Source organism: Zonotrichia leucophrys, chromosome 1A, assembly GCF_028769735.1.
Source record: "Zonotrichia leucophrys gambelii isolate GWCS_2022_RI chromosome 1A, RI_Zleu_2.0, whole genome shotgun sequence".
Lineage (NCBI taxonomy): Eukaryota > Metazoa > Chordata > Aves > Passeriformes > Passerellidae > Zonotrichia > Zonotrichia leucophrys.
Genome location: NC_088170.1, coordinates 2202409 through 2221274, shown reverse-complemented (window position 1 = coordinate 2221274; position 18866 = coordinate 2202409). Strand labels below are relative to the sequence as shown.

Genomic DNA, 18866 nt, shown 5'->3' with positions numbered 1-18866 from the left:
CAGTTCAACTTAATTAATGTCAGAGTTTGTCTAATCCATTGAATGTGTAAAGGACTATATAATTGCTAGGTGTTATTACTAGTCTTGACTGAGTAATTCATGTTGAATTATGTGTTTGCCAAATGTCAACTCTCTGTTTGTGAACTGTCATTGAAAGAGCACGATTTTTTTTTCCCAGGATTTGTTCATAACTCCTCTCAGAATAGCTTCTGTCAGTAATTCTTAGCCTGCTGCTTATTCATGAGCAATTCATCATAAGTGTCTGATAGTTGCAATTTGAGCTGTTTTGACTGCCCAGTTAGGTATTGGATCTGCTTCCTTTCAGACATTTGATGACTGTAACTTTAAACTCTGTAGTGCAGATACTCACCCAAGACAGAATTAAATTTGGGTTCCATGAATGCTGGCTAATATCTGCCTTAGTATGAATTGCAACCCTGTTTTGCCATTCATATTGTGGTGCTGACTAGAAGTCAATCAATTTGAGAATACATTATTTTGAAAGTGATACAAATATTGAGTAAATTATAGTCCCTGTTTCAAATTATTTACTGTCTAGACAAAACAACTGATCTCTCCAGCATTCTTGACTGTAGGAGAATAAATTGAGTGTCAGTAAGGTGATCTGAAATTGGAAATGGAAATTAAATGTTTTCACAAGAAAGCCTCCAGACCTATTTATCAAATAGCTGCAGATTGCTCTATTTCAGAAAAAAATGTCTTTGCACATGAAATAAACCCTAACCCCTTATGTTAGCTGGACAAAAACACATGGAAATACATTGAACAGTTTTCTGAAGGGAAGGGAAATTAAGATGTAAATCTGAAATACCAGAGGGATGGCCACTAATTTCCTGAGCATTTCCCTAATCCTATCTCAGTGCTGCTCCATGATGAATGCACCCAGTATTTTATCCACTGCTATTGTCTGCAAAGCAAAACCAGTTCAAAACTGTGTACACTCTAATTTTTAAAATTATTTAATCTTTGAAGTCTCTAAAAATTCAAAAGTAATGCCTCTGTGAAGGTTGTATTTTTTTATTAAACTGAGGTGTTTCTTTTTAAGAAAATAAAGTAATTTACCAGTTTGCTACTTGCTGGTGTCTAAGCAACGAACAGAAAAGGATATTATGAGAAATCTGAAATAACTGGATGCACTAGATTCCCTTCACTCTGGCTAAACTACAGTCGGTGTAATTTTTTTTTAAAAGCCATAAATTCTCTGCAGGAAAAAAAAAAAGGAAAAAATAACAAAATTAAAGCGAGGGTTAAAATCTCTTTGTCAATATATTACAGCATATCTATGGAAAAGCACAGTCCCATCAGTCTTACTGTAATTGAAATTGTTTCCACCTAATGTTTTTCAAAGTAGTGCACATTCTTCATTGTGTTCTTAATGAATCACTCCCTTTGATTAATTTCATTTTTCTCTTTCTTGAATTTGAAGTAACAGAACACAGAATTACTTACCTGTGTCAGACAAGGATACCTTCTGCTCATGCAGAAGGTTCCAGGGAAGGTGGAGAGAACATCCTGGTTTAAGTTATCCCTGAAATTACCATGCATCATCTTTAGTAAGAATACAGGCACTCTTTCTCTGCAGTTCTTTGTACAGAAGAGACACAGAAGAAAACTCTTGCTGTATATGATGATGAAAAAAACAGGTTTCAATAGGAGCAAGGAAAAAGTTGCTGCTTTAATTCTACTGAGAAAGATTATTTGCAAGAGCAGTGATTGGAATGGAAGAACTGGAAGGAATTTGTGTGATGGCAGAACTTTCAGATTACGGGGGAACTCCACGTTTCTCTGCAAATTTTACTGGTTTATAGTGGAATTTAAAGATTTCTGGAGTACTTGTGAACCTAAAAAAGAAATAGACAGATTGGAAATTCCAGCTTCAACCTAATCTGGCACTCTTGGAAATGAGTAGCAAAACACCTCCTGACTTCAGTGGAAATAAACCCATGAACCATTGAAAGCACACATTGATCCATATTCTACCCTGCTGGATAGCTCATTTTATTCCTTTTTGAATAAGAATGCAGAGAAGGAGTTTGTAGATATTATGCCATCTTCTTAGAAAAATGAATAGATTTTTCATTTTAAAAATCCATTTGTCTTTAAGCATCTGAAGTTTCAAGAAAGTGAAATGATATAAAATACTGAACTAAAAGAGTTCACGGCCTTGTTCTGTCATGATTTATATCCTGTGCATATTATTTGACTTTGCTGGGGTTGCCCAGACATATGTTAGGATAATTATAGGGGAAAGAATCTAATTGCACTGTACAGTGCTAGTTTAAGCTGACAGATAACAGGTTGTTATGTATAAAACATGTGTGTACATAGAGTAACAACATGTTAAATATCTCATTACATCCTGATAGATAGATAACGTTGGGAGGATGTAAATTAGAGGACCAATTATTCCTTTGCAGTGGTAATGAAGCATTAGAGCCTTTATTCACATGCATCTCTATTTGTGCAGCTCACAATGACTGTCCTCAGGGAAGCACTTTGGATGGTTTGATGTTGACCTCCAAGCTATTGCTCCCATTTTCAAAATTTTTTGTGCTAAAGATGCATCTCTGTGAGACGGAGGACTCTGGTGACAGAGGAGGAAAAACAGAACAGAACAGAGCAACTGGAATATTTTATAATGAAAGATAACTAGGGAAGAGGGGACTTGAGGTAAAGGAAAACAAGCCATGGGACATGACATAAAGAACAGTGCCTGAGACAGGAGAAATGCCGTGGAGATCCAGGGAGTTGTCATCATGAGCAGCATCACTCTCAAACACTGATTCTTTGCTCTCTTTGAAAAGGTTTCCTTATGCATCTGCATTCCACAGTTACTTGTCAGTCCAACAAATACATGAACAAGGACAAAATGTCAGCAAATATATCAAGTTTTCCTTTTGTATGCTGAGCATTCCCAAAGTGCCAGCCCGGCCTACCAACTCCCCAGTCTGAAGGATGCAGCTGCTGCCAGGAGCACAAAAGGACTTGCACTGTGGCAAAAGCATCTTCAGGTTGGGCAGAAGGACCAGATTTAGTCATTCTAAATTTTCCTTTACAAGTTGGTTGCTTTTCCCCACATTTTAAAGCTATTCTTTTACCTCTTACCAAAAGAGCTAATTAATCATGTGTCTTGGTTTGAAAAGACAGATGTCTGCTAAGGAAGGCAGGAATCCCTTGAAATGAAGAATGTAAAACCCCCTCACTCTGAATTGTTAAAGTTCTGAAATTAAGGGGCTCTCAGGCAAAGATATGGGAATAGGAATAACAGTTCTTTACTGTAGGGGGATAGAATATAAGCAAATAAATGTAGTATAGAATGTAATCTTAACCCCTAAAGAGTTGCAGCTGGGTTAATTATTAAAGATTAGGAGCAGGCCTGATTGGTCCGCAGCTGTAGCCGAAAAGAAGAAGAGTATTATAAAAGAGTGGATTGGTTGCTTGAGGGGAACTGGAGTCACTTGGCTGCTGTGAGAAGAAGGAAGAGTCAGTGCCTGGAGGAACTGAAGAAGAAACATCAAGGAGGTATGAAGCTCTGGCAACATGGAACCCTTAGAACCCTTACAATATATGACAACAACCCAGGAGAGACTGCACAGTGGATCAGGGCTGGAGACCCTGCCTTGCCTGGAGAGCTTGGAGAAGGATCCAGGGGTTCCTCAGCGCCCACCCAGCCCTGCAGGGAAGGAGGTATTGAGAAAATGAAATTAGGGAGATGTGGAGCAAAAGAGACAATAGGATTAAACAAAAACATGAAAGGATCAGACTGGCCATGAAGTCTTTTACTCCATGAGGAAGATGGGAAGCAGAGTAACTTTTAACATATTATTGATAAAGAATTCATGTCTAAATTACACTGAGCTGCACAAGTGCAAGGACCCAGAAATTACTTTCTGCATCTGCCCTGTTCTCTGAACAAGAGGAGGGATTAAGGACAGTGTGAGGTGCTCTACAATGGGGCTTCTGCAGGAATTTATTTCCATTCCAGACACACTTTGTGCATCTCCTCTGAATCCAGCCCCCTTGCAGCCCACCCCCTGCTTATGGGACATGAGGAATCCAGATCTCTACTTTGCCATAATTCTGTCCAGGAAATGCAAAATTTCCAAGCCCAGTTTTAACATATGCAGAGGATGTTTCTGAGGGATGAAAGTCTGATTTGCTATTGTGGAGCTCAGTGTCATACAGAACAAGGGGTAGGAGATAATTCTTGGATATGTGGTGAGTTCTGGCATTGATAAGGAAGCCAACACCTTGAAAGTCTCTGTAGGATATGCTGAGAATTTCAATGAAACTGAGGAAATAACAGGGATTTCAGGGAAAGTAGGACACTCAGATTCCTGCCTTGCTTTTTCAATTCTTTTGGAAATCCAACCTGGAGAGTGTATCAATCAAGAGTTAAAGAGGTGAGCACTGGGAAAGGAGGTGTGCATCTCTTTAAATAACATTTTAAACCTAGAAATAATCAATATTTAAAATAAATCCAGCAATATTCAGGAGTTACACCATGAAATTGTAATAATACAATTTGACACCAATTGGTGTCTTGGGGTTTTTGTATGACAATCAAAGAAGGAAGGTTATAATAAACAGCAAGGTACAACAGAGCATCATATTATAGATACATTTCACGTTTGTTCCCTTAAACTTGTGGGGTTTTATATTCTTTAACATCATTTTATCTATAATTATCAGATGGGAGACTTCAAAGAGATCAGCGTATTACAGTGGATTTGTCTGCTCTTCTTTGGTTATTAAAAGACAGGAAATAAGGGAAATCATAGACAGGTCATTAAATGCAACACCAAAGCATTGCAGAAGATAAAGGGAAGACATCTGTTTCATGCAGGATTTATATTTAGTGCTGAACAGTGGGGATTTTTCCCCTGTAGCTCTGCAGATGAGGTCGTTGGAGGAGGAAAAGATTAGAAGAACATTTGCAGTGGGGTACAGTATTATTTAGGTTTGAAACTGATGAATTGTGAAACATGGATGAAAATGGAGAGTGGTACAAATCACTGCAGTTGAACCCTTTTAGATCATAGTGAGCAGCTGACAATTGAAAAGAAACTGGCTACTCTCTGGAAATATATTGCTACAGTTTGCCTTGAAAGCTCTTTTTGTGAGTCACTCCATCTCTTCTGTAAATAGTCATTATTGGAATGGTTTGAACCATTGTTGGTTCTGACAACACTGAACTTTGTGAAAGTCCTTCTTTGATCAAAACTTTTTTTTTTTACAATTGGGATGGTTTAATAAAAAATAAAAGATTCCTTTATCATCTAATGTTTTACAAATTGAGCCTTAAATTAATTAAAAGCTAGCATGGTTTTATGTAGGCTTGTGGAGCAAAGCAGAATTCTCAGTGTAATGGAGTTTATTTCAGAGTAGTAGATGAAACTCCTCCAGAGCAGTTTAATCTCTGGCTAGAAACAAATCAGAAAACATTCTTAAATATTTAAGAATATCACCATCACTCATCACTCCTTATGTACATTAAAATTTACCATGGATTTTAGCTTTATTTTGATTAATGATTTATTATGTATTTGGTAAAACTGGCTTTCATCTGCTCATTAAATGCATGGATTTTCAAGGAGCTTCTGGATCTGCTACATTTACTAACATCTTCAGTAATGCAAACATCCAGCTTTTTTCAGTCATATTGGTGAATTAAATGCTAATGAGATTGATATTGGCAAGGATATCAAAAAGAAAATATATATGGAGCTCAGAAGTGGTTACATCTGTTTAAAATAACACAGCGTTAATGGGATATTTTGGATAAATTGGAAACTGTGATTAATCTATTTACATTTTAGGAGTGTTCTGGTTTACAAGACATTTTGAAATAACCTATAGTAGCCACATTACATTAAAAAAAAAAAAAATGTTTTTCCAGCGTGACATTTCAAAGACTTTTATTTCCTTTCCGTAACTATATTACCTGCAATTAATTTCTATAAGCTTCTGCATAAAAAATATTCAGCTTTTTCTCAGGCTGAGCCTTCACTTGGTCTGAGGTGCTACAGATTTTCAAGAATAAGAATAGCTATAAGAACCAATAAGAAGCTCTTGAGCTGCAGTGGTGGATGCTGGGGATATTCTGGAGTACAAACTGTGTATTTTCTGTTTCTTTGCAGCTTGTGTGGACATCTGGCAGCAGCTGTGGTCAGGGAGCACACAGAGCCCCTGGCTGGGAGCTGTTGGCTCTGTCCCCTCCATCCCAGGTACCCATCTGAAGGATTTTGCAGTTTGGGTTGATGCAGGACTGAGAGTTACAGGGTGAGAGGTTAATAGGTGCACATGGAAATTAATTCTTTAACTGGGAAAAGTATTGCTTTCCAAATATTGTGACTTCCTTGTCCAGCCATTCCTGGTTTCTGGCAGAGGAAGCAGCTACAGCACTGTCAGTTCAGGGCTTGCTGTGCTTTGTGAGCTGCACCACAGAATCGCTTGTCGTGGAAGGGAATTAGCTGGTGTTACGTTAACTAGCATTATGGAGCAATCTAATGCTAATTAAAATAGTTTGTCGCCATTCTACGGTATTAAGTTTTAATTGGAGTGCATAGATATCTCTCTCTTGACTAGTGCAAATTTAAATAATTAAATAATATCCTGGTTTAATTCCAGATATTCCCTGCCATCTCACTGTGTTTCCAATAACTTCAGCAAGCTTTGAAACGTGCTGCAGAATGACACCAAAAAAGACCTACTCTATAATTGAATTTGAAGATAATAGTATTTATGCTAAACAAATTTATCTCTTGTGTTCTTTGCATTTTAAGCTTGTTTTTGTAATCTATCCTGTTCAATAATTTCTGAGGTCCTAATCAAGGCTACCTATCTCCTGTGATGTATTGAATCACCCAGGAAATTGCCTGTTGTTTAACAATTAACCAAGCTCATTTCTACTTCCAGCAATAAACATTTAGGACCTTTGAACTGATATTTGCCTGTGAGCTTTTAAAAATTTACATCTGTATAACAAGTAAGTTAGCTACTGGAAAATTCAGACTTCTTGCAGATATCTAGGGGAAAAGTGAAGGAATTGCTTTCTTTCACAGGTGTTGCAAACCAACCAAGGTGTTGCTTAGCCTTGAAGGACTTGTCACTCTAAATCTACTCTAAAAATGAAATAACGTTTTATTCAAAACAAAGGATTTATCAACAAACACATTGGAAATTTACTGAAAGCTTCCAACTGTGGCAACTTGGCAAAGCAACACATTTTGGCATTTTATTCTCTCTGTACATATGTTTCACTCACTTAAATGTCATTGAGAATTAGGACGCACATTCATCAAGAGAGTCTGCCACTTCAGGACCAGATTTGTCATCCTTTATCTAACAAGCAGCCTCTCTGGAGCTGGTGGGAGCAGTCCTGGTTCTGGAATAGTTAAGAGCAGTCAGCAGCACACATTTCCAGCAGGAGCTGGGGCCTTGTGTCACACACGGCTTCCCAAGGAAAGGGCTCAGGGTAGGAACCTGATCCTCTGGCTCCATCCTGATTTCTGGGGTTTATTTGCCCAAATTCCTTGGGAGTTTCATTGGACAGTCCTGTCTCCCTCTCATTTTTACATTCAGCCTGAGGAGTTTATGCTATCACCTCTGAGAACCCACTGATTTCTGGGGCTTGTTTTCCATTATGAGAGGTCAAAAATGAAAGACACTGGCGTTTTTTTTCTTTTTTCCATTTTCTGGAACACTTATATTCCAGAAAAATATTTTATATTTATAGTAATAGCTATAGTTTTATAGTTATAGGTACATTTATATTGATATTTATATGTTTATTTATATTCATATCATTATAGTTATCATTTAGTTATATATTTATATTGATATTTATAGTAATAGTGTTATAGTTTTATAGTTATAGTTACATTTATATTGATATCTATATTTGTGTGTTAATTTATATTTATATTGTTGTAGTTATCATTTAGTTGTAGTTATATATTTATATTTATAGTTTTATAGTTACAATTACATTTATATTGATATTTATAGTTATAGTTATATTTATTTGGTTTAGTTATTAATTAGTTTTGTTATAGTTATATAATTATATTTATTGTTTTATTTATAGTTTTTATTTTATTATATTATTTGTATTTATTTTTTAATTAACCCCAAACCAAAAATCTTACAATTGTTCATGTGTTTTGCTCCTAAAAACACAAAAGAAATCTGTCTTTGGCACAAGAATGAAAACACTAAAATAATCATGGTATTTATCTGCTTAAGAAAGTATTTTGCCAGCGTTTTTCCTGAACAGGGATAATTCAGCTGCCCATATTTCAATAGGGGAGTTTGTTTTAAGGCAGGCAGTATAAAACACTTGATGCCAGCTCTGTTAGCACCCAGCCTGTCAGCAGTTACTGCTTTGTCCTCCCCATTTGAAACAGGGATGCAGTGTGAGAGACTCACATTTAGGAACTGTTTAAATAAAAAAAAATATAGGGTGTTTTCTGTCTTTCACTCAGTAGTGAACAAAAATAAGTCTGTATATGACTCATATAGATATTGGGCCCTCTTCTTTTGTTGCTGCCAATGAATGTGAATGTAACAGGCTTTTTAAAACTCCCTTGGAAAAACTTGGTATTCCAGCCAAAGAGCATCAGTTTGTATTTGTCAGTCTCCTTTGCATCTTTATAATGAAAAGTTCTTATAAATCTGTCCTAGTACTTTTTATTATGGCAGATAACTCAAGGGTATAAAACAGAGTTAACAAGAAATTTTACAGGCACGCGTTTTAATGCAATGAAATACTCCAGTTTTTTCAGTGTGATCTATTCATTCATTTTATTAGAGGGAGTTAATAAATGCTGTATTTCCCCCTCTCTCTTGAAAAGAGGTAGTTGGAAATGATGTCACTATTTGGATCAGAAGCAGGAAATTAATGGTTGTTAATGATATGCAGCTGTGCCAGGGGTGGTTTAGGTTGGATTTGGGAAAAGGCTCTTCACCCACAGGGTGTTTGGGCACTGGAACTGGCTCCACAGGGAAGTGGGCACAGCCTCTCAAGAAGTGTTTGGAGAATCCTCTCAGGCTCAAGGTGTTATCCTAGGGATGTTCTGGATTCAGTGATCCTTGTGCACCCATTCCAAGTGAGGATCTGTAGTGATTCTGTGGTGCTAAATAAAATCATATCACTCCAGTCAGTGGATCTTTAAGCTGAGCTAGCTGCCAGAAAATATTGAGTGCCTTTTTTTTTTTTTTTATTTCTGGTACTTCCAGGGTAAGTAGATGTAAGGAAAAAAATATGCTAGGGATGCAGGTGATGTTGGTATTGCAGTGTCCATGTTGCAGGAATTCTGGGATTTCACTTTCTTTATCCCCAGAGTGAGGAGGTCTGGTAAGAACCAAGAGAAGAGACTCCACATGAGAGCTCAGCCTTTCACAGAAACGTGTGGAAAAATATTCCCACAGGGTGATAAATTGGTACATGTTGATTCCTAAAATGATAATGTTGGTGGAACTTTTCCTGAACTGACAGAAAGCACCCTGACTTTAAGCTCCTTGTCCTTCAGATGGTACTGTAAGGTAGTATGTGACCTTTTAGGATATTTATGATGTGAACTGAACTGCCTTTAAAATTATAATCCTTCAACTGTCAGTACATCCTTGCAAAGTTCAATAGATTCATAAATAATGGAAGTTAATATTCTACTACAAGACTTATGTAAATTATAAAGGCAGATATATATCTGGAAATAAAAACACAACACTTTTTTTCCATTAGCATTACTTCAGGTTGAGATGTGAAAATAATCCAAGAGTCATATTCAGAATAAAATTTGTCCTCCTGATTCTAGTAGCTTATCTTTTTCTTTCAAGAGGGTTCATTCTTGCATTTTCCAGTGTGCTGATTTAGTCCTTTTGGCACTAACCCAAATTCAAAAGTAAAATAAAGCCTCGATGCTGCAGTAACATTTCCAGCCTCCTCTTTATCTCCATTGTATTGCAAATATTTATCCTTTGCTCTCATGCAGCCTCCCACTCAGGAGAGTCTGCCAATCTCTTCAAAAGCTTAGGTCAGGAGATTCTTCTCAGCACAGCAAGGCTTTCCTGGAAACACAGGAAAGGTCACACAACAATAGGAGTAGCACCAACATTTTGGCTACAGGCCTCCATACCTAAATGGGTTTGATTTCTGCTGCCATAATCATTGGTTCAGTAATAAATGCTGATGATGAGGGCTTTAATTTCACTTTCCAAAACAGTGGTGATTTCCCTAGGAGAGCATTGTCTTGTGGAGGGTGCAAGCGCTATTTTTGCATGAATTAGTGAGCATTTGTTAACATGCTGGTTTTATCCTTTCCAGAGCTAAGAGCTGAGGTGCAGTAAGATAAAAAATCCCTGTCAAACAAAGGACTTGGTTATGCAGAAGTAAAGCTCTGTAACTCCTGGGCAGCTCTCCTTCCTAAACTGTTGCACACAGTGGTTGCCACTGTGCTGCATGGAAAATAAATCCCTGCTATCTACATACCCATAGACTCTTAAAACTGAAGAAAATTTATTTCACAATAGCATTTAGAACAACTAGCATGCAAAAAATCAGCAGCATCTTGAAAACCAGCACATTTCAAAAGCCACAAGGCAGTTCCAGGCAGCAGGAAAATAGCACATCAGGCTTGCCCCTGGGAGGAGCTGGGAAGTAGACTCTTGCTTTCAAGAACTACTTTTTATTTAGGTTTTATTTTGAAGTATTGACTGAATAGAAGGGACAATTCCAGCCCACTTTTCTGGTCCTACTGTGGATTTTCAAGGGAAGCTTCACCCCACAGCTGCTCATCTGCAGTTCAGGAAGAAAGAGAGAGGAGAGGGAGGCAGCAATCTCTGTCAGCAGGTTCCTTCCTATGTCAGGAGACAAGACAGAGGGAAAGCCCTGTTCTCAGAGATCTCTGGTGTACCTGGTGCAGCAAATATCTCCTTCCTCTGCCCTGGTTCCTGTTCTCTGCTGCAAGGGAAAAGGCTGCACACAGGTTCTGGCCAGGCAGAGGTGGACAGGCTGTGCCCATCCATCCCTGCCTTGCCCACAACATCCGCTCCTCCGTCCCTGTTCTCAGGAGGGAGCAGGATTTATTTATCTGGGATTTATCCTACACATGGGGTTTTAGCTTTTCCTCTCAAAACTCTCAACATAGGTATTGTTTTTCTAAGCATGGAGCAGCCTGAGCATCACCCAAAAGCTTCTTGTGCACAATGATTCCATAGCACAGCTCCATTCCCAGGCACTGCCTGTATCAGACAGCTGAAAAAAACAATAATTCCTTATGCTAGACTCAACCAATTTAGAAACTTCTTTAGGCTTCAAATATTTCATTTTATCCTCAGGAAAAATCTCCTCTCCTTTTAACCACTCACACTACTGAGACAGGGGCAAGCTTTCCTGCCTGAAGATTTTCCAGGAATTGCCATTTCTTACTCTCCTAAGTTTAACTAGAGAACAATAAACCTGCTTAATCCTGTAATATTTTACAATACAACAGTAAAACTATCAGGTTTGTGCTTTTCTGCAGGGGATATCCACGTCAGTCTCATGGCTCATGTTTAAGAAGACTTATTATTCAAAAAGTATATTAAAATACCCCTGTAATGTTAATTATATTTCCATAAGGAACATAAGCAAAAAAAAATGTGGGGAATATAAAATATTTTGAGTCTTTATTCCAAGTAGAACAGAATGCCTTTCTTTTTATTAAAGTTTTTGCTTCTTCATTTAAATACCTGTCACTGCTTCAAGTTTGCTCAGGGCAGCAAAGCACAAAATCTCTTTGGTGCAACCAAAATTTGAAAAAGCTCTTGGCCTTCCATTAATGTGGAATTATTAGATGTATTTCTTATTAGCACAGTTTGTAAGAGCTGTGCCAAACCAGAGCTTTCTATTTTCCATCTCTGCTGTCTTCTAGCAATTCAGACTATTTTTATTTTTTGGGTGTTTCTGACACATTTTTTGCTCGCTCCCTCTGAAAATCCAGCCTTATGGATATGTCTGCATTGCTGTGGTTGATGCTCCAGAAATGCTGTCAGAGCCAAAATTGGTACCTGTCTAGAGACGAGCTCTAAAACACCCCCAGGGCCAGCTCTGGAGAGAATTCCCTGTAATTACAAGGGAAAGCCTTGGCATATGGAGGACTCTGCTGCAATATCCAAAACAAAAATCAATCGCAAAAAGTGCAGTGTGAAAGGGTTTGGGAGCCCAGGCTGTCCCACCTGCCCTCTGAGCTCTGATCTCTGCCCTAAAGGCACCTGCACAGAGGCAGATAAGGTCTCTGAGTCCTTGGAAAGGCAAATTTCAAGTCAAGCCTCCCACAATCACTTTGGATGAGCACAGACTCAGGCAGTGCCACAAGTTCAAACCATTCCACAATTTAATCTGTAAGTTCAGGGCACAATTTTTCTACATTTTCTAATTCTTTCTATTATACTGGCAGCCTCCATTGAGTCTTGGGAGAGTTAATGATGGTCTTTGGAGTTTTAGAAATTTTAAAAGCTTTTAGCAGAGAGGGTAAAAGTGAATTTTACAGAAGGAACTTCAAGTCTCCAGTCCCTTTTTGAAGGATTGTGGATGGATGCATCTCTTGAAGCAGATGTACTGGAACTAACACGTAATGACTGACTGACATTAAACCCATGACTCTTCTGTGTTAGTTAGCCTAGATTGCCTAAACCTTTGATATCACCTTACTCCAGGCATAATTCCAATAATTCTGCAAGCTTTTGTTTTGCTTTTAACAATTACTAGTGATCTTTTAGCTGTCTTCCCAATGCATCCACAGAGTGTTGTGTTTACAAGTTAATTGTATGACAAAAAGATTTCTCATCTCACACTTCCAGCAGCTTCTTGGTGATTTTTTTTCTTTTTTTCTTTTCAGCTTTACTGTTTCATTATCATAAACTTTTGTATTTGATTCAACCAAACTCTTTGCACCTACAGCTCAAACTCAAGTAGAGACATTCTGGAAAGACCATTAGTGTGAGCAAACTAAAATGTGGGAGCTTCTAGGGGTTAAATCAAAATCTTACATATATTGTACTCATTTTTCAAATCTAAACAGCATGACAATTTGTTGGTTTATTTAGGTATACATGAAGGACAAAAAATAACCAAATTATATTAAAAATAAAATTAACTGGATTTGGAAAGTTTTCTCAATTTCCTGAACAATTCTGTTTTTGCTGGCAGCTAAAACAAGGCAGGGTGTTTTCTACCACTTACTGCTATTCTTTAGTACAAGGAGAGCCCATTTCTTTTATTCTTCATTAAATTCTTCCTGCATCAAAGAGCAGAATTGCTGTCTTGAGGTGGCACTGAACACATCTTACGCAGACCCTGCCCTGCGTGGCCCTAACCACTCCACAATAACTGACTTGTGTTTCATACATTTTAATATGAACTAAAACAAGGGGACAAATTTAATATGGTCACTGTCCAAACCACTTCAGCTCCAGAATACATATCAGTTCATAGGTGGCAATTACAGAGGCTTGGATGCGCAGCTTTTCATCTTTGCTATTTGTAATCCCACATGGCATATCAAAACCTCCTTTGCAAAATGAAATATCAGGTTCAAAAGTTGCTTTGATGTGAAGACAAAAGCCCTGATTCTTCTTTTGGACTAAAGCAAGTCTGTTGAAGGCTGTGTTGGAATTCCAAAAAACAAACTCAGTCTTAATTTCACACCTTTTTTCTACCAATTAGTTTTTACTTAGTGTCACAGTTTAAGATATGCTCTGAAGCAAACAGTAGAAACAATCAAAGAAACAACTGCCACAGTACTTCCCTCAAGAAATTACTTCCCTCTAGAAATAACTCTATTAGTTTGCATTAATTTGCTTCAATTATTTAGTCTTAAACCCACATATTTAAATATAATTATCTGCTGAAAACCTCACAGTACAATCAACATTAGTCACCAACAGCTGCTTTTTTTTCACTTTTTTTCCCCATGAATAGGTTGCAGAAATTGTTATTTCAAGAGTAGGCAAAGACGACTAAATTAATTTCATTCATTTCATATGAGGGGGTATTTCTTCACCCTGCACAAGAGCAGGTAAAGAGGAAACTGCTCATTACAATGAGATAAAATTACAGGAAAGAAAGAAAATCAGGCAGAAACTCTTTAAAAAAATGTTGTAAAAAGAAGCAGAACCTTTCATTAGGGTGTAAGAACTGCATATGCAAATTAAATTGCACTAGGCACCATCTGGGGACACTGACTTGCTAAAATTTGTAAATGAAAGGGGATAATTCTGCACAAAGGCTGCAGAATACAGACTGGGGGTGGAGAGGGGTGTGGGAGTTATTGGTTGGTGTGTAACCAATTCTTTTGGATCTTCCATTTGACTCAGAAAGACAGAGAGCATTCAGGGTACAAAGCCAAGAACCTGCTCTATAAAATCAGGGCATTTTTCAACTGTGCCCCTTAAAGCAAAACCAAAAAAAACAATAAAATTTTCTTATCAGAAACACAAATTACAAGTATTATGTAAAAGCAAACAAACTCCTGCAAAGCTTGAGCACCAGCTTTCTTCTTTGCTGACTGAGTACCACCCACATCCTGTGAACCACAGATATTCTGAATAACTGAAAACTACACTCAAAGCAAATCTACCATTACAAAACCAGATGAGAATCCTGTCTGGAGTGTGCTCAGAAATCCAAAGTTTCCTCTCAGGATGCCCTGAGGAAACATTTAAATGAATGCAATATTATTAAGTTGAAATTTGGTTTAGAGTTTTTTTGGTGTGTTTTGTTTTGTTTTGTTATGGAGTTTTGTTGTTGTTGTTGTTTCTGGGTTTGGGTTTGGGTTTTTATCTTCCAAAATGGGATAGGACACTTTGGTTTTTGCAAAATCATCAACAAACCAGAATTGGCTGTGAAAAAATCCAGAGAGACTCTTTAGTTTCAGTAATTTAGTACTATCCACATTCACCATCAGATGCAACTCCCAAAGCTGCTGTGCAACACATCTTCAAACAAAGGGATGTTTTGGAGTAGCTGAAAATGCTGTTTGCTTTTAGTTTCATAAAAACCAATAAAAAAGGGAGAGTAAGAGTTCTACCTGAAGCCTCAGGTACTTCCCAAACTGTTAAGAGGCAAAAGCAAACCTGAGCTGAAAATCCCTGTTATCTACATACCCATACACTCTTAAAACCAAAGAAAATACAGCAAATAAAAGGAAAAAATTCATGATAGCTACAAGCAGCCGAAATTTAAACCCCAGTGGCAGCACGTAGATTGTACAGTAGGCTTATCTTGTTCAGTATTTCTATTTTTGAATTTGGGATCCAGCATCTTAACACCCACCTGTGCAAGAATGTTTGAGCCATGTATTTAAATGAGACACTGCAAAGAGTGTTTGAAAACTGGGAGACAGATCATTAGCAGACCACAGCATAATCTAATTCTCAGTGTCATTATCAACACCATCCTCCAAAATGTCTGCACACAGTAAAAATTCCTGTATGACTGCTATGTGGAAAAGGCATTGTGGCTGTGAAAAAGGAGTAAACATTTTTATGGATAGCAGAAATGTTCCATCCCCAGTGTCTAAGCAGCAGCCTGTCTTAGGAAATAACCATTATAAAGGGTCATTATGTAATTAAGGCTAAATTAAGATCAAGTGACTGGCACCTTTTCACTTTTTCTTTTTGCTGAGCTATACGAGAGCCGATAAATATTCAGTCTTGATAAAAGACCTGAATGAAAGAGATAGCTCAGAGTGTGCTACATCTCAGATAACAAAAAACTCTCGTTATGACATGCCTGAACACTTTGTTTTGCTGACAGCTCAGAGCGTCTATTGCAAAATCCAGAAAGAACAGGACTAAATTGCATAAATTCTTACAATAAATTTAATTGAAATTTCTATGTGCCTTAGAAAACCACTTACTGTTGCTGTCAAGCTGAGCAGGACAGAGCATGGTTCCAGTGGCTAAGTAGCAAAATGTCTTTTTCTTTGACACAAAATAAGACAGGGCTGTTTTAAATTTCTGTGTTTCTGTGAAGATAAGTGCCTGAATTGCAGTCCAGCAGTGCCCTAGGAGTACAAATGCAGTGTTTCACAAACAAGTTTAGCCTTCATTGACTAGCTTACATCAACAAGCAGGTTGCCCAGACTGGTTAGGCTCCTTATGTTGACACAGCCTATTACTTTCTGCTGAGGGAAATTCACTATTTCAGAGGGCCAAAAAATGATTTAGCACCGAGTGCCATCAGCCCGAAATGACACTTGTTTTCTGGTCACAAAAAATGACAGTACCCTTAACCTGAAAGCAAAAGGATTTTAAGTGTTTTTAAGCTTTTTGCACATTTGGATAGGTGTTGAAAAACCTCATGGTGATTCATCAGTTAACATTATTGCCTCCATCTTGCATTTGAGGGGAAAATAAAGTCTTGGTTGTGGTTCACTGGCTGGAATATTTACTGTGATTAATTTATTTTTTAATGATAAATCATCAGAATTCTGCCCACCCCTCATATTAATGTGTTGTTGGATGAAATGCCTTGGTACTCCTATAATTTGCCCACTGTACATGATTTGATTAGAGAAGGCCCTGCATTGAAAGATCTGTAATCTTGTTATAATCTTGTGTTGCATCAAATGAGTCGCACCTGCAAAATCAGTGTACAGGGAGATTTCAGTGTCCAGTGAATTGATCAGATTCCTTTCTTCTGGATGCTATCCAGAGTCAGTTGGTACCAAAATTTCCTCTAGACTCTACTAAACATGCTCAGGATTTTTTGGTTTGGTTTGGGGTTTTTGGGTTTTTTGTTTTGTTTTGTTTTGTTTTGTTTTTTTGTGTGGTTTTTTGTGGGCTTTTTTTGTTTTTTTTTTTCTCCCTGTAATGCCTAAGACATTTGCAATGCAGCCAGCCCTCAAAGCTGTAGCCCTGTAAACAGCAGAAGTAAAAAATTACAGGGGACATCACATATGCAACTGCTTGATTCTGGGAAGAGTGAATGGAAAACAGAAGAGGGGAAATGTATTTAAAGTTAATTAAAAGTTATTTGCACTTCTAAGTCAAGAATTTGAAAGTCAATTCAGCTGTCATTCACCTGCAAATCTTGGGGATTTTTTTCTTCTGAACTAGTAGATAACATTTTACTTTCAGAATAGCACTGAAAAATGGAGACATTAAAGCATAACCTGACAGAAATGAGTCAGTAGTTACACAATTACATTTGACCACCCGTGGCAATGTGACAGAAGTAAAAAAAAAAAAAAAAAAGAAATTACTTGAGAGAAGCAGAACACTGTCTTTCAAAACATCTGAAAAATGTTAAAGGTTTTAAATTATACAGGGCTGTGCAGCCTTAAAGCTGATGCCAGGCTTCAGTCTGTCACAAGGATGTCTCATGTCCCATGTTTTCTTTGTGAAGGAATTGCAGCATAGCCACAGTCCCAGTCCTTGCAGTGATCCTGTGTCACTGGTACCAATAAACCACATAAAAGGTTTATTTTATTGGACCAGATAAAAGGAGATCTTTTTTTCATCTTTCACACTCCCAGGCTCCTCAGTACCAACCCTCGTGTGCCCAAATGTTTGGGGCAGAGAAGAAATCCCTGCTCAGTGCCCAGGGAGCTGCAGCAATAGCCAAACAGAAATCCAAACTCCAAAGGTATTCCAGCAGGAGGAAAGCAGAAATCCAAACTCCAAAGGTATTCCAGCAGGAGGAAAGCCTTTCAGAGAAAGCCTAGCAGAGATCCTGAAGCTCCAGTTTTAAAGGCTGCTGAGCCCCTCCATTGCTCTGGCTAACAGAGACAGGGCGATTACACAGGTATCAGGCTATGGACTGAACCTGGGGCTGCCCTTCTGTTTGCTCTGCTTGTTTGCCTACTTTTAGCAGTCTGGGTATCCTGGCGTTAAATCTTGCCCAATAAATGCAAATGTGTGTGTTTGCATGGTTGTGAGGGAGGAGCCACTCTGACCTACTATGGTGTTTGGAGTGCAAAGTGCAGGAGGTGAAATGGGCAAACCCAGGTGGCTCCACCTCCATAAGGGAAGCAGATCCAAGTAAAGCCAGACATGCAGAGATTTTTGAAGGCTCTGTGTTTGCAGAAATATTGATGCCTCAGGTTTTAGCTTTTATATTTTTCAGATTTTGTGCTGCTTTAGTGTGTGGGTCTCAGCTTCCTATTGGGGCATGGTGAGCTCTGTGCACAGAGCAGGGAGACAAAACAATTCCTGCTCCAGCTGGGCACCAAGGACAAATGATCCAAATCTCAGCCCAGGAGCACAAACCCCGTGGGCTGGAGAGAGAAAAACAAGCAGGGTGGGACTGCCTGGGCTAAAGCTGGAATGGGACAATGAACTGCAAGGTGCAAATGGAGCAGAACTGATCCCAGGGACAGAGCCCGTGCCCGGCCGTGCATTTTGGGGCCATTTTGGTTCATCTTGGGTGCAGCCCTGGCTGGGCTCTGGTGCTGCCCAAGGTGCATCCATGGAGGAGATCCTTTGAATAAATCCCTGCTTTATTCTGTAACTCTGTTCTTGATCAGCCTTCACAAGGCATCAGTATCACAGGCATGGGAGTATCTCTGCTGAAATGCTCAGGGCAATGTGAGGGCTGGCACACACACACATGTTGGGTGTTGGGGAGGTTTCTTCTCTGGCAAACAGCAGCTGGAACAAGCAGAGGTGCGCCTCACTGCTCTGGCTTTGAGCAAGTCCAAACAAAACTTCCAATTTGTCAAACAGAGTGTAGAAAGTGAAACCAGACTGCAGTTTGATGCTTCTCCAGTGAAACACTTGTAATTTTCACTGTATTCTGTTACATCATAGGAATCCAGCCAATGTGGAACTCACAGAACCACAGGGAGCAGCAGCAGCTG

At 38.4% G+C, this 18866-nt stretch overlaps 1 long non-coding RNA gene across 1 annotated transcript; it reads left to right on the top strand.

Moving 5' to 3' along the window:
* The first annotated feature begins 3482 nt into the window (after positions 1-3482).
* On the top strand, positions 3483-6927 carry LOC135456329 (uncharacterized). The gene is made up of 3 exons (XR_010442512.1): positions 3483-3543; positions 6162-6248; positions 6652-6927. It is a non-coding gene; the product is annotated as an uncharacterized LOC135456329 (long non-coding RNA).
* The last annotated feature ends 11939 nt before the right edge of the window (positions 6928-18866 follow it).